The sequence below is a fragment of the Apis cerana genome, linkage group LG3 (assembly GCF_029169275.1).
Source record: "Apis cerana isolate GH-2021 linkage group LG3, AcerK_1.0, whole genome shotgun sequence".
In the NCBI taxonomy this organism is placed as follows: domain Eukaryota; kingdom Metazoa; phylum Arthropoda; class Insecta; order Hymenoptera; family Apidae; genus Apis; species Apis cerana.
The window spans coordinates 5,820,458-5,836,249 of NC_083854.1; the positions used below are offsets into that span (position 1 = coordinate 5,820,458).

The following is a 15,792-nucleotide window of genomic DNA, read 5'->3' on the forward strand; positions in this document are numbered from 1 at the left end:
GTGCTATTCGTTGATACGAATCATTTTTTGATATACGACGCGAACTATCTAATTATACGGTATCATTTATTCATTTTTTTTTCATCTTTTATATACAATTATTTTTGTCTATCGATCAATAATTTTTTTTTTACAGAATACTTTTAACAATTAATAAACAGCTTTAAAAATCTATTATGAAAAAAAAAGGTAACTGTATGAATCTCTTCACGATAACATTTTACAAAATCCGAAATATAATTTTTAATTTAACACTATGGCGATTGAGGACACTTTGTTCGAATATTTGACGTATTTTTTTAATTACTGATGTGAATCTTCATAGTGTTAATTTTTCTATCTCTATCTAAAATATCCGAATCTCGATATACTATGTAATTCTTACACATTCACCTAGATTCCAAGTTATCACGATCGAGGATGATTACGAGAAGGCTGATCCGAGGTCCAACTTGGCTTGCTTGCACGATCCTGTAATTATCGCGTGGCTATTATTGCTCTTAATTAGCTTAATTGAGGTCCTGTGGCTGGAACCGTTCTAAGGCCGAGTGGCACGCGGTTCAGCCGCTGCTTTCGACTTTCACGATTGCACCCTTTTGTCGGCGTCTGCTGCCCTCGGCGCAATTAATTGAATAGGCCGAAGGAACGATAAAAGGAAATGCCATTCCCTTTCCCGATGATCAACAAACCAGTATCTAATGGAGTGCCACAGCCTCCAACTTTTGCTCACGATAAATAACTAATTCATCGCGATTTCTGTCCTCTCTGTCTCTCACTTCGATCCGTTCAACAGACATTGTTACGCATTATTATCTCGTGTTTCTTTCTCGTAAATACGAATCGATGTAAGAAAGTTATTTTTAATTTTATTAAAATTGAAATTCAATAGTTGAAGATTTATCGCATTATATATAACTAATAATTTATTCCATTTTTGTTTCAGAAATTCATAAGAAAATATACGGATAATTATCAAAATATTTTCGATATTTTTTCATCGATCAGCCATCAAATCTAGAAATTGTATCACTCTATAACTTGAATCCTCCGTGTGCAAAACTACTCTACAGTTCATAGTATAAAATTCCATACGAAGGAAAAGTGGTAAACCATGGAAATCGGCATCCCATCCCGCGTTTCCTCTCTCGATGAAACAATATAACAAATGTTGGATGATAAATGTTGGAAGGATCTCGAGGACGAGGAGGAGGAAGCCTCGATACGACGATTCGTTTCCGTTTCCATTTTGCCGCGTTGAGGCCCGGGGCGGAATGTCGAATTACGGTAGATTACGATCGCCGGCTCGCCGCTTCCAAGCCTTCCAAGCCGCGCATTTCACGCGCTGTTGCTTGTAATGAGGCTTTTATTTATTGGTTAACAATTTATTAGACGATAAATAAGCGCGCATCCCCCCACGGGAAGATAGAATTCTTGGCCGTGGCGGAAAAGGGAGCCGCGAGCGTCGCCTCCACTTTGAAATAATTCATCGATGAGTGAATAATCGTCCACGCGTAACACGGTCTGTGGAAACTATTGTGGAAGATGCGCCGTAAGTTGAAGTGCGAACGTGTTGCTTCAGGGCCTCTTGAACTTGTTTTTAACGCACAGACCATTTTCTTAATAATCGAAAAATGTATTACTGTATTCGTGTAACGTATAATGAATCGTTATATAATGACGCGTATCCTCAATGTTGATCGAGTATAGAATGTGATACGAAGATATCAAAGATACGTATCTGACGATTTCAAAGTGGACGTGGCATCTCGAGAAACTAGTTTCGATCTCAGATAAAATGAGTGGACGTGTACAACTCGATATTAAATAATAATAATTGATCGATAGCGGTTTTTTGCGATTTCGTTATATTATTTTAAAATAATTATCCCACTCGTTGATGATCGATGATATTTCATTAAAAAAAATACATAGATACGAATCTATGTACATATAAAATAGCATTTGTTTTATTTATTATACGATACAGACAGAAAATAATTACTTGCTTCAGTCTCCAGTTACAATTTACATCTTTGCTCACTCATCTTTATCTTCGCAAATCGAGAATCTTCGATAATTGGACGATTCAATCTCAGCCTTGTTGGCACAATTCCCTCATCGGGATTGTACGTAATAAAATTTGGATAGGAACGGAGCGGCTGGATTCGTTTCTGCATTGGAAAAGAGGACGAGGAGAGGAGGCAGGAGGCCACGGAGAGACGGGTGTTGCACGTGCTCGTTTTCAATCAATGGCACCCTCGTGTAAGAGCACTCGACATTCTCCTCGCACGTGCCGATGGCAGTAACCTCGAAGACAATGACATGCCGGCGACGTGCGCGTCGCCGCATGTAAATGTAACCTTTTGTGTGCCCCGGGTGGAAGACGACGCCGGAGGAGAGAATCCTCCGCGCGGCTAGTGAAAGGCGCGCTATACGTGTCTCTCGATTCCGCCGCACCACCTTGCTCCCCGCTTCTTCTCCGGGGAGGGGGGGATTAGGAAATGTCAGCTGATCCCATCGCGCGAAAACGTTGTTCCCGCCAAGGCGTATCCTCCTCCTCCTCCTCGCGAGATTCTAATTCGTGTTGAAACGTTTCCTCAGTTTCTTTCGAAGGGGAATTTCGTTTATTTTCATAAAAGCTTCGACCGAAGAAGAGAATAATATATTGTACGTTAAATAGTTGTTCTTTATTACAACGAAGAAACGAAATATTTTTCCAATATCGTTCAAACATAAATATATCTCTGCTGGAGAATCAATAAATCAAGAGGATATACAACTCGGGAGAATTCTCTGGGCTCGTAACTCGCAAGGCTAGCTCCTATTAACCAAAAGCATTAAATTCTCGAGCGTTTTCGCAATATGATTTCGGGATAAAATGGCTCGCCTCGTTAACCCGGAACTATTAATCGACTTAACCGGCCAATAACCGGCGTCGGTCGTTAATTTATCGGCGAGAGCAGTGGGTATTCGCGGATTAAAGGTGCACTCGGGTGGACGAGCGCGTGGAAGCGAGCGAGAGAGAGAGAAAGAGAGAGGAAAGAGTAGGAGAGTTCTCGAGTGCCGCTATATCTCGGCGCCACGCGTAATTGGGATTAATTAAATGGAAAGCGCGAATTAAATTAACGATCCGGAGGCGAGTAGAATCCGCGTTGCATAAGGGATCGATGCCGGTGTGGAAAGGGGATCCTGTGGACAGGATCTGAACCGTGAAGAATATATCGACGCGGCATGCTTTCTTCGCCTCTTCATTATCGGGATACGAGGAAAATGGATGTAGAATAATCGCGTTATTACGTTTTTTTGATTAATCGTTGCGTGGCCATTCTTGATATAGTTTAAAATTAGAAGTTCGTCCGTTGATCGTCTGTTGAAATAATTTCGAGGTAAGTTTCGACGAATTTTGAGAGATTTAGAATTTGATCGAAATCAAAATTTTTCAGATTAACTTTTGGGGAATAATTGGATAGAGCGTCTGAGAAGATTGGAAAAAGGAATAACGAAGGAGAGATTTAGGTGGAATTTAATGGCCGAAAGGATAGATCCGATTCCAGTTTCGAGAAATTTACGGTATAGAATACGGTACGAAAGTCTCCTCTCAATATTCCAACGGCAGACCGTTCCTTTATCGTTAGTATTCCTTCCGTCGTCCCACTCTGATCTTTTACAATTCTAAGCTGGTCAATTGAGAAACGTTAGAAAATCGATTTAACACCGTTCCCGACCTCTGATCCCGATTTCGTAAGGCTCGAGCCTGTCCAAGAAGAAAAAGTTACACAACTCCGAAATGAACTCGGAAATTTTCACATAATTCCAAAAAATGGAATTTGTTTAAAAGTGACTTCACCCGATTCTCACGTAATTCGGAGGACAATCGTAATTTTCGCCTTCACGAGGCGAGGATCGATTTGCATTTGCGTGCAAAGTGGCTGAGGAGTCTCTTAACCGACGAGACAATTAATCGCCTCGCCACGAGGACTGTTATTTCGCGTTGTGTTCGCGCATTCAAATGAGATTATCCAGGATCCTGATCTTCGTTTTGCGTTATATCGATACGATAAACGCAAGATTCTCTTTCTGGCCAAATCTTTTCCACCTATTAGCGGTTCTATGTGTAAATTTAAAACGTCAGAGAAATTTTATCGCTTTTTTCTTTTATTTATATATGCGTAAAATGTATTCCTTCAAATGTTTTACGCTTTCCAATATTTCGTAAAAGTTCATTGGTTATTCAATCATTTGGTTATTAAATATTTCTACTCGATTGTCCAGCAAATTTAAAAAAAAAAAAATATCCCTTGATAACGATCGATATAAAATTTCACTCGTGTGCGATCCAAGGATTATTCGCGGAGGATTACCATTTTGGAGAAATGATTTACCAAATAGGGAATGTAAAAATTTGAACGACCTTCGTTGCAAAACGTAACGCTTTAGCACCCAGACACGCGTTTCAATCCCATAAATGCAACGTGTTTTTACAATCGTATCGTATTTAAACAGTCCTTCAATTTCTCCACTTCCATTTACCCGTATGAATTTTAAATCTACACGATCCTCCACTTCAATCCATCCAAGGCAAACAAAGGAAAAGTTTACCGTTCTTTATATCCATATCATAAAATCCATAATTAAATCTAATTCATCATTGAATCGCCCATTATATAATTTCGCTCCACCGTCCTTTTGTTAAGCCTCGCATGCCTCCTATAATTATCTATGTATACGAGGCAAAAATTACGTTTCATTACAATCCATAAAACCCGCCCATTAAACCTGATTAATTATCAATTTAATTTCATTGCACTTCTTCTCTTCCTTTCGCGAAACCATCCTCCTGTCCAACCTCCCCCCTCTCTTTCTCCCCATAATTATCAAAAATTACGATTCACCGTAATAAAATCCATAAAATTCCCAGTACGATGAAACGTTGATTAAAATCATCGTTCGATCTTGTTAATCTTATAATCGTTTAACAATCAGGATGAAACGATCGGGCGACAGGGGTTTCGCCCCCTCAGAATTTACTTCCTTCCCTCCCCTGGCGAGGAGGGGGGAATAAAAATCGCGCGAAATTCCATTCCTCCGCGGAAAATTCCGCGTGGCAATTTCTAACCGAGCTCCGACGTCCGCGTTTCTGCGCTGCGCTGCGCTGCGGGGTTCTCTGTTCGAGGTGAACGCGACCTTATTTAGCGCGCCGAGAATTCCAGATCCCCCCCTCTTCCGCCAGGGGATCCTTCCTCCAGCTTCGGCGCAACGCCAAAGAATTCGCCCGCGAATTCCACGGGAATTCGTTTCCCCGGAATCAACCTTGTTCCTCTCCCCTTCCCTCGTTCGAAGGGAAGTTCGAGGGGCGTCGTTCCATCCTTCATTTTTTTTTAATTTCTTTTTTTACTTTAATTCGAAACTGGTATGATGATCAACTCTGGTCGATGCTCTCTCAGGATCTCACTCTTAAGATCCTTTCGAGATGGGTTTCAAATATGGCAGTAAATAAAGGGGAGTGTAATTGATTAAAAATTTTATGATAAAAATCGTGTCTGATAAAAATTTTTTTCGTAAAGGGAAGGCGAGGAGAGAGGTTGAAAAGATCGTGGAAATTTTAAGTGTATATGTACGTAGAAAAAGTAAAAAAGAATAGGGGCGATTATTTTTATTTATTTATTTATTCTTCTCCAGTGACTCGAGTCAACGATATCACGTATATTGCCTATTATTCAATGAATACTGCAGGATATACTTAGTTAATATGAATACAAGCATATGTGTAATTAATACTGTTTCGATATTCCGACGTAAAAGGTGATATATGCAAACGAAATACAATACACCCGGCATATTGATTCCTCGTCTAAACAAAAATGCGCATAATTTATACGCAACCGGTACGATCCGAGATATCTCTCCTCCTTAATTAAAACACAGTTAATTTTTCCCAACCTTATCTCGTGTCTTAATGAAAACACACGCTCCGTATCTCGTCCATATCTCTGCACGACTAATCTCGCATTCCTACGCACCTCTATCTCTTTGCACAAAAGGATCGATCGTATTGGCTAACCATAATCTATCCATCGCCGTAAGAAATTATCCGATAGCATCCTCCGAGTATCACTTTCTCCGTTGCAAGGAATGTCCAATTTTGATCGATTCCGCGCGGCAGGCGCTAAAGGTCGCCTCGTTAAGGCGAGTATCCATTGCCTGTGCACCGTGATAATTGCGTAACCGCTCAAGGTGGCACACACCGCGTTTCTTTTCTTCGTGCCGTGCCCTCCTACGTCCTTTAACCTCCTCCACCTCGTTTACGTAACAACAAATCGCTCTTCTCCTCGATCGGCCTCTTCCACCTGCAACCTGTTGATTAGATCGAAATTACTCGTGGACCGGATGCTACGTTATTAATGTAGAAGTTCGTTTTCGTTTAAATTATTATTTCATTCGCGCGAGTTTGACGTCGTGCTCGAAGATTGTAAAGAAGATTTTATTTCTTGTAAATTACAATTAGGTTGGATATTGGATATTGAAAATGTTTAGAAGAATAGATCTTTTTCTCAATCTCGAAACTTGAGTTAAAAGTTGTTGAAGTTATTGTTTCATTTCGTGAAATTAGTAGGACACGTTGGAATCTTTCTCTATTGTGTATTCCCTTCAACCTTTTTTTATACTACAATCGAATAACTCGTTTAAAAATCCTCTCAAGTCGGATCGCAAACAAAATTTTCCAAACCAATGTTTAAATAATTTTCCAAAAAAAAAATAAACCCCTTGTTCCAATCGATCTCGCGTAATCTCCAAGGAATCACGGCGACAAACGCAACTCTGTCCCGTGCTCTCTGGAATTCCTCTTTGGACGAGTAGAAAAACGCGTTCCCTTAATCTGAATCGTTAAGTAACGCTTTTCCATGTATCCTCAATTAACGGTAGTAGCGCGATAGTAGCCGTAGGCCTTTTTTCTTCTCTCCCTCCCCCTCCTCAACAGTCGTCCTTTTATCGGCCACGAGGACCCCCCTCCCTCCTCCTCTACCGAGTATCGACCTTCCGTTGTCGACGATACGTCGGCCAATCGATAGTTGGACATGCCTTACACACTTTGCTACTTAGATTGTGTCCTCCCGTAGGACATCCTCGCGATAACGGGGGCCCCTGCACTCCTCCGCCCCTGTCCACGCGGCCAGATAAGGGCCCACTTTTCACCGGTCGGCTGAACACCGCCGGCTAGTTTCACCCCTATAAAGAATCCTGCCAATTGCACACGTTGTTTTTACTCGAGAGAATGCACATCCTATCCTCCGTATTTGCGATCTCTATGGCGATCTTCCCCGATTTTTCACCTATCCACGAAGTTGCGTGCAATTATTTTTAATTATTAACGTTCGTTCGGATTTTTTCAAAGTCTTTTTTAGGATATCTAGAGAATAGCTTGTGTACCTCGAAATTGTTTTTCTTCGTGCAGATTTTATTATATGGATATCGATGGAGAGGGGAATGAAGAAATTGGGGAGGAAAAATGGAACGCGTTGCGTAGAAATTGATTGAAATTAAGAAGCCGTGACTTTACGACTACTATCTCTCTATCTCTTACCACATTATTGCACGCGTATTCTTCCGCGTAATGCAATCGCTGCTACGTAAAATTTCCTTATTCCTTAGGAATATTAAGAAGAAAGAAAACGTGTCCTTGAGTGGAATATCGAATATCCCCGTGCTTCTCCCGAGAGCGTTCACGCTTTCTTTCCAACTGCAACGCAACTCGAGTCGAACGAGCTCGAAAAGACAACGAGGAAGCGGCGATTCCCGTTCGAGATCGTTCCCATCATTCCATCGAGAAACGATTTCATTCACGTTCCCCTTACCCTTACGCGGGAGGGGAGACAACTCGCACCGTTTCTGTTTTCGTAATATCCGTTGCGTAACACCCGTTTCGAGCAATGTTAGGCCGAGTTACAGCCAAGTAATCCGACCGGTGGCATTTTATTAAGGCGCACCGTATGCTTCGCGGAACGTGTCTTACGACTCTGTTTACCTCGTATATCTCGAAACAAGGCTTCGCGCGTAAAACGGGCGGATTTTATTAAATTAACGGTACACGCGCTGTCTTTCGTTTGGGAAAAAGGAGAGAAAATTCCTCCCTCCCCACTCCCTTTTCTCCCTTTAGAGGTATCGCGATCCTTGACAAGGTTTACGCCGGGTTTTACGAGCCCGCAGATTTTGTTACCATCTTATTTCAGTTGTTCCCTCGTTGTAATAGCTTGATGGAATGTTTTAACGCGAGATAAGATCGGGATCATTGAAGCTATAATTCGGATTTTATGTATTTCGTTTTTTGGGAAGGGGAGGGAGAGACGGAGATTTTTGGAAAAAGGTTTAACGATATGGGAATTTGGTGGGATTTCTTTGTAATTAAGGATATATGGTTTTATACGTAACGTTTCTTGTTTCTCCTTTTTTATTATATTCGAAAATACGTATTAAAATAACGCTTGCCTTTTTATTTTACTTTCCTCGGGGTAATTAGATTTTTACGAGTGTACCGTAAATCACTCGTGAAAGTATCCTGATAATGGTACTTTTTATACGGGATGTAATTTTTATGAAAAACTGTTCAACTGTTTCTTTACCGTATATATATATATATATATAAGTGTGAAAGAAACGTTAGAAATTTAAAAACACGTTCATCCTCCTACGTTCTCTACGCTTCCGAAAAAACGATCGTTATAAGGATTTTTCTTAGAATAATGTAATTTAACATTCCACGCGTACATCGAGAGCATGCCGTCTAATTAATTCTCGCGGGTATTAAATACGGTTATCCAAGGAAACCGTCCGTTTCCATTTGAAATTAAAATATAGGACCTTACATACAGCGAGAAGTTGCACAAGCACGACGGTTGATATATCGTTTCGATTTCTAATCTTCCGCGGCCGCGCTTCCGGCCCCATAAAATATCATCGGCCGTACGTCACCGCGTCCTGTAATTGGTATTGCATCCTAACCGCGTCCTTCCACGTAATCGTCCGCACAGGCGATTATGCGCGAAGATGTCGGCCGAGAGAGGCGGTTGGATCCAAAGGCAGAATAAATGTGTCGCCGTATTCTCCATCGTTCCCTCGAATTATCGGCCTCGGCGCGCTCTCCCCCTCGTTTCGAAAAGGGATTAACCGTGTTGGGAAGAAGACGGTTTCGCTATTTCGAAAACGATTCTCTTCGTGCGTGAGATTACGCGAAACGGATTTTTTTAATCCCCGGGGAAATCGAACGTTTTATCTCGTAGAAAATGTCGGAGAATAATCGAGATCGGGTGGAGGAGGGACGTTTGCGAATGATGCTTGTGGGTTTTTGGGTCATGGTTGGGTGTATTTATAGACTCCGGTCTCGAGGATAGGCGAGCCTTATTTCAGATATAGTTTTTACACTTTGATCCAGATACGATTGTTAGATATCCATTGTCAATTGCGAGATACGTTCGTTGTATCGTTTTGAAAAGATAGATAAATTATCAGATATTTATTATTTCACTTAGAGTAGGAGGATTTTTGTAATTCTTTTTTACTAATTTTACAAGATTGTTATACTATTTCCACGTTATGGGATATTGTTTCTTAAAATACAGCAGCCACTTTGTTGAATTTCATCTTTTTATAAAAGAAAAGGAAAAAAAAAAAACGTACGAATCATGCTTGAAAATAACGCAATTTCTCAAACTTTTGAATTTTTGAAAAAGGAAGAGAGATACTACTTTTTTTGTTTGCTTAACGCGTCAGCTCGAAGAACAAGTCACTTCCGCCACGGATGATGCATCTAGTCTCGTAAAGTCGAACGTTCTTTCTCCTCTCCTCTGGAATCGAAGGCGGGCAAAAAGCGTTTAAAGCCCCCTCGTCTTCTCTCGCTCGCCGTTCCTCTCCCTCGCCCTCCGTACCTGTTCCGGTTCTCTTCGACGCTCTTCGTCTTGTTTCTATTCCACCGCCGGCATTGTCCTCGCGGCGCGAGGAGTAATGTAATGGGGTCCCGTACCAACGGGCTACGCCATTGTGTCGGGATTTATTGGACGCGGCCGTGGACAAAGGTTTGTCACTGCAAATTATGATTCGTGCACGTACCCCTTCTTCGCCGTCAACGAGGAAATCACCGACCAATTACCCGCTTTTCTGGTTTACGATCTCCAACCTGGCGCTCCATCTCTTTTTTTTATTCTTTCTCAAAATATTTTATATTCCAATTCAAACGTTCCCTTTTCTTTCCTTTGCGCGACTTTTCGATTCGATAATTTCATTCAGATCCCCATTCGCTCGAATTGGAAAGAACACGTATTTTAAAAATAATTTGCGAGAAGAAAGCCAGACACACGTAACGGTTTTATTAAAATAAAATAAATTCGATAATTGTAGGGTCGTTGCTCGTTTCTCGTTAAAAAAAAAAAAAAAAAAGAAGAGGCTTGATATATATAAAAAAAAAAGTAATTGCCGAATTTTTCGAATCACTTATGGAAATAAGTACGGTACGGTGGTTTCCTCTAATTAAGGGCTTAGCCCGCGACGTGAATTTATGGTGGCTTGCCTCCGCGCCATTTTGGAGACGGACGTTTTCTTATACTTGGGGGCAAGAGGTTTTAATTACCGAGCAACGGCTTCGTAAATTTGCAGAGACCTTTAGATTTCTCCTTTTAGGTCGAAGAATTAAAGGATGGTGTGCGCGCCGTTGAACAGAAATTATTGTCTTCGGTTCACTGCCGCGTGTAAGTGAAAGTTTCTGCTTCAAGCGCACCACGCTTCGCCACGGATTACTCTTATCTTCCTTCTTGTGCGTCTCGTGCACGATTTTAAGGTGGATTTAACTGTTGCCAAGGGAAAAAAAAAAAAAAGGAGAACCGTACCGTTAAGATTTCCGAGCAATTCGAAATGGAATAGATCGAAGATCTAAGAGATACGGGGCTTCGAAGAAACTGTTTCAATGTCAAGTGTGGTTTCTCTTGTTCTCTACGATAACGGTACACCGTGTCGCTTATGAAGCTTATGGCAACGCAGGAATTACGAGGCCTTCCGCGTCACAGTTCCCCTTCGTAAATCCGACTTATTTGGCGCGGGATAAATTACAAGGTGGATGTCGAGGTTAGGTCCACGTGGGCGGAATGCCGCCACGAAATTTCGAATTTGCATTTTCTCCAGAGAGAGAGAGAGAGGGGCAGAGAGAGAGTTGCCGGAAAAGGAAATCGGGGTGAAAGGTTATCGAGTCGTCCCTCCCCTCGACCTCATGTTCATTCGGAAGCAACATCCGGTGCACTTTCTTCGCGATAAAAATATTAAGAGATCTTGTACCGTTTACGCGAACGTTTCCAACTTGTTTCTGGAATTTTTACTTGGAAAGTAAGAGTCGGAGAATTCTCATGGTGTTAGTTATTTTAGCACGATAGATAGAAATAACATTTTGTTGTTTTCGAGTCGTTTAAGTTTACTCGATAACCCAAAGTTCATTTTTTAGGTGATTGTTTGTGGAGGGGATAATAAAATGTTTTACGAAAATCTGTTCGAGAACGCAAAATGTAGAGGAATGGGATAAACGCGTCGAATAACGAGATAAAAAATAGGAATCTTGAGCGGAGAATGGCGACGAGGACGATTCACGGATGAGTCGTTCGTTGTCCACGAGCGGTTGTCCAGGCTAGAATTTCCAAGCGGTTTAAACAAACGAGCGTTGAAACGATATGGATCTGGTTATCCAGAAACTGGCAAGTGTGTCGCGGGTCACCGCGTTCCTGGAGATATGGTTCGGGGGCAAGGTGAATTATGCCGCGAATTCACCCGAGGCGAGACGATGATCAATGCGTCGACGACTCGGCCTGATTTTTATCTTCACGCTCTGCCGGCCGGCGATAATTCGTTGCTTTACGATTATTTAACCGGCCACACCTGCGGAAAGGTCACCTGTGTGTGTGCGTGTCTCGATCCTCGCCAACTTTTCAACGATACAACCGTGCTCAATTATCGTCCAACTGTATTTTCCACTTGTGATCCACGAGATCCTAAACAAATTCGTTGCGTTTTTCGATCTGCAAATTTTTCAAATTATTCAAATTTATTGTTATTATAAATTATTTAATACTATAAATTGTAGAGACGAAACAGAAATAGAAATTGTCGATGATAAATTATTCGTGTAAATATTCGACGCGTGTGTTATTTGCGTAATGTTTGTTACATGTTCACGTTCGTGAAAGTTTGTTATATTTCGTTCAGATTCTATTTTTCCCACGAGTGTATCAAGCGATGGTTGATTTATAGATTCAGAAGAATATTTGATCTTCGTGACTCACGTATATTCCGAACGTTGCAAATTTTTTACGGATGGTTTACTAACCATCCGTACGTCTCTTGTTTACGCTCGCCCGATTTGCACAAATTCGTTCTCTATATTCACTCCAGGTCCGTGATTCTCATCTTTTACGTTCATTCAAATTCTACCCTCTTCCTGATAACCTTTCTCATCTCTCAAGACGTGACTTTATCATTTCTTCGACCTATTCTCGTCTCGGGGAAGAGATATTTTTGGCTTACGAAAACTTTTATCTCGACCATTTTCTTTCTCTGTGTAAAGAAACGAGCATCATAGAGAAATTTATCTCTCCAATATCTCTCGATTTCTTATATGATAAATTACTAATTTAAAAAGGGATAAAAAAAATTCGTGTTAAAAGCCCTCCCCTTTCGAGCAGCTCGAACGTTCATCTTTTCGATGATTTATCGTTTTTAATCGATTATCGTCTCGATGCGTTTCGTTGGACGAACGGTTTAATTAGAGGGGCCGCCGATTTTCCAGCGGAGAGAAAACGTCCCTCTGCCGATAGATGAACACGCCAGATATTTTGTAACCAGTTAGTCACCGGTGGCCGTGCGCGCCGCTTTCATCAAGGTCGTGGATTTCTCCCTCGATTCTCTCCTCCTCCTCCTGATAACGTCCAACCTGATCCCAAACACGGGACTCTCCAGATTCTCCCGGTTTTTAACCAGCCTCGCTGATTTCTCCACGAGACTTTTCTCTTTTCCTCGCGTTCCCGTAAATTGTCGCAGGATCTATATTTGGAAGTTGGAGAATTTGAAGGAAGATCTTATTGAAGAATCGAAATTCTTAACGTTATAACGGACTAGTAGAAAATAGTGTAAGAGGTATCGATAAAACAACGTTTTTCCACGAAAATATAGCGGTATGTGAAAAGTAGAAAAGAAATATATATAAGTATTTTCTTTTCTTTTTGTTTTTCACGATGGATAACGCGTTAGAGATATCTTAAAGTATTTATTTACCATTTTTTAAATCATATTCCATATTCATATATGTTGAGTTGCAGGTGCTCGATTCGACAAAGAAATAAGAAATACGTACGTGTTGTTGAAATGCTTCAAACTAAATATTCATCGATCGAAGCTCGATCGTTTCGCAGTGAAATACATCTCGCTCGATAAGATTCTTCGCTTCCATACAGATAAGACTGATTTACTTGTATATATGCAATGCGTACACAGTCCACGTTCTTATAACCATATTGACGGCCATTCCCGAGTGTCAATGAAAGTGAAGTTTCTGGCTCGCGTTTATTCCAAGACTGAATAATGGACAACGCGATGCAAAGCACAAAATAGAAATAAGTCGAATAATACGTATAAGAAGTTAAATGTCGCATTCTTAACGCATGTGTCACGAATATTTAAATATTCGTCTTTAAATATTCATTGGATGAAAATTTTAAATTCAATTGGAGGAAATATTTTCCAATCGTATCTTAAACTTTGGTGAATATGCATCGTGAATAAAATTTTACTTCCACGAAAATAATAATTTATATAGAAGAATTTTTCTAATCTATTTAAGGAAAAATCCGTTTAAGAAATTGATCAATGGTCTATTTACTATTCTCCTATTTATGAGATTTCCTCAGAATTGTATTCATAGGAGAGAGGCACGAACCGGTCTAATTATAGGTTTCTCGATATAGGGGGCGGCCTTTAACGCACCGTGTATAGATCAGGTTATAAACCTTGTATAGATCTATGGCTTTCATCTTGGAAAATACAACAATCTTTGAACAATTAACGATTAAATAATTAATCTTCTAATCGCACGGCTCCGTTTTCTTTTATTATTTTAATCGTATTCTTCGAATAATCGATCGTTTCTCACATTTCAATTCACTTTTCGATCGCCTAATAAATAATAACGAGTTAAATTGTCTCGTACATCTATATTCTTTCATACATTTCAACTTTCTAAATTACGAACCTTTCCTTTTAGGAAAATATCGTCCAATATCTTCTTCATCTTCCTCCTCCTCCTCATTCAACCATTAGACGATCCTTGGAACAAGAAGACGAACGTTTTCGCCCAGCGAAAACTTTCCAAAACGAGTCGACCACTCCTCGCCAACTAGAATTAACTCCTCCTATTTAATCCAGTAGACGATCCACCGATTAGTCGGGCAGTCCTCTCGGCGGAATGCAGCGTTGACTCTCTCACTGAGAACTTTCACTCGAGCAGAGAGTGCTTTCTCTCCACCGTGCCGCACCTGTCTACAGCTTTTTTCCAATCGAACACGACTCGTCTTGCATTTTCGTGCAACCTTCCAGATCCAGATCGATTCCGTAGTAGCCTCCTATAACCAACGAACGAGAGAACCAACAGAATACCATTTGGAACTTGTAATTTTAGAAATCTATTTATTCTTCACGATAACCGTGAAAAAATTCGAGGCGATTTATCTCACGTCTACGCAGATTCGCGGAAACGAATCATCCATTCGTCACTTTCAAATCCCATTCACGTCCCAATAAACGGATAATCGTTCGATCTATAGCTGTCACGCTGTCGTCCGTTGGCCATTGAATCCTTCGGCATCACGTCGCCTAAGATTCGCGATACCGTAGCGGATCATGACTGGAGGAAGCCGATCGATCGCCTGGAATACGAGAGAGAGAGAGAGACTAGGAAGCGGAGGCAAGGTTCGATTCGATCGCAGATTATCCTCGATTGAGGGTGGCGGAGCACGGTTCGGGATGGAAAAAATTAGTAACGATTTTAATTAATCTCCGGCGAAGGCGAGGGTGGACGAAAGGTGGAAGGCTTGGAAACGGTGGCGTTTCCATCGATGGCCACGGTACGGTAAATTGATATATTCGCGCAACAGGAAAAGCAAGACGGTAGCCTACATTCTTGATAAGACACCGTGACTAAACGTCGGCCTCGCCACTCGTTATGGACGGTTAAGTGGTCGAAGATAATCGATAACCAGGAAGTGTGCCCCGTACGCTGGAACGTTCCTCGCAAGAGGATAACAGATCTCGATGGCAAGGTTGGCTCGAAGGTTGGTGAATGGGTTCGATGAAATGTTAAATAGGATTTTGAGAGGAAGATGGATCGTTTGCACGTGTGATGATATTATATCAATTTGTTATTTTTTTCTTTAATGCGTATACACAAAAAAGGAAATTTAATCCCAGTTGGAGTCGGGGATCGTTTAGGGTGGCGTCGAGTTTAAAATTTGTTTTCAAAGAGGTTTAACTCGCCAACTTTAATGGCGGTCGTAAAAAGGATATTTAATCCTTTCGGTTAATCGTTACGGTGGCAGCGAATTTAAAATTGTTTTCGAAAAGTTTGCCACTCGTTTGGCCACCAAGCGGCGTCTCATCACGATCAACAATCTCTGCATATTTTATCACTACTCCTATCCCCCCCTTTTCGATCGAGTATCCGTTCAATTTATTCGAAAATTGGAAGTGTTATTCGTTGGTGAGAAAATAATCAAT

At 41.0% G+C, this 15,792-nt stretch overlaps 1 protein-coding gene and 2 long non-coding RNA genes across 13 annotated transcripts in view; 2 read left to right on the forward strand and 1 right to left on the reverse strand.

The window, feature by feature from the left end:
* Positions 1-3,530, forward strand: part of LOC107997282 (uncharacterized) — a 30,731-nt gene extending 27,201 nt beyond the window's left edge. For 2 of the 4 annotated variants that reach the window (XR_009829111.1, XR_009829112.1), the window contains 2 exons: positions 137-189; positions 398-3,530. This is a non-coding gene — a long non-coding RNA (uncharacterized LOC107997282). Of the gene's footprint in view, positions 1-136 lie in introns of all 4 variants that reach the window. The other 2 variants (XR_009829113.1, XR_009829110.1) reach the window with 2 other exon arrangements.
* Positions 1-15,792, forward strand: part of LOC107997278 (protein outspread) — a 181,543-nt gene that overhangs the window by 79,344 nt on the left and 86,407 nt on the right. The window lies entirely within an intron of this gene.
* LOC114577467 (uncharacterized) overlaps positions 6,474-15,792 on the reverse strand; it is a 42,178-nt gene continuing 32,859 nt past the window's right edge. The window contains exons 2-4 of one of the 2 annotated variants that reach the window (XR_003697584.2): positions 14,273-14,642; positions 13,379-14,196; positions 6,474-13,068 (exon numbers count right to left, since the gene is read on the reverse strand). This is a non-coding gene — a long non-coding RNA (uncharacterized LOC114577467). Of the gene's footprint in view, positions 13,069-13,378; positions 14,643-15,792 lie in introns of both variants that reach the window. The other variant, XR_009829114.1, reaches the window with a different exon arrangement.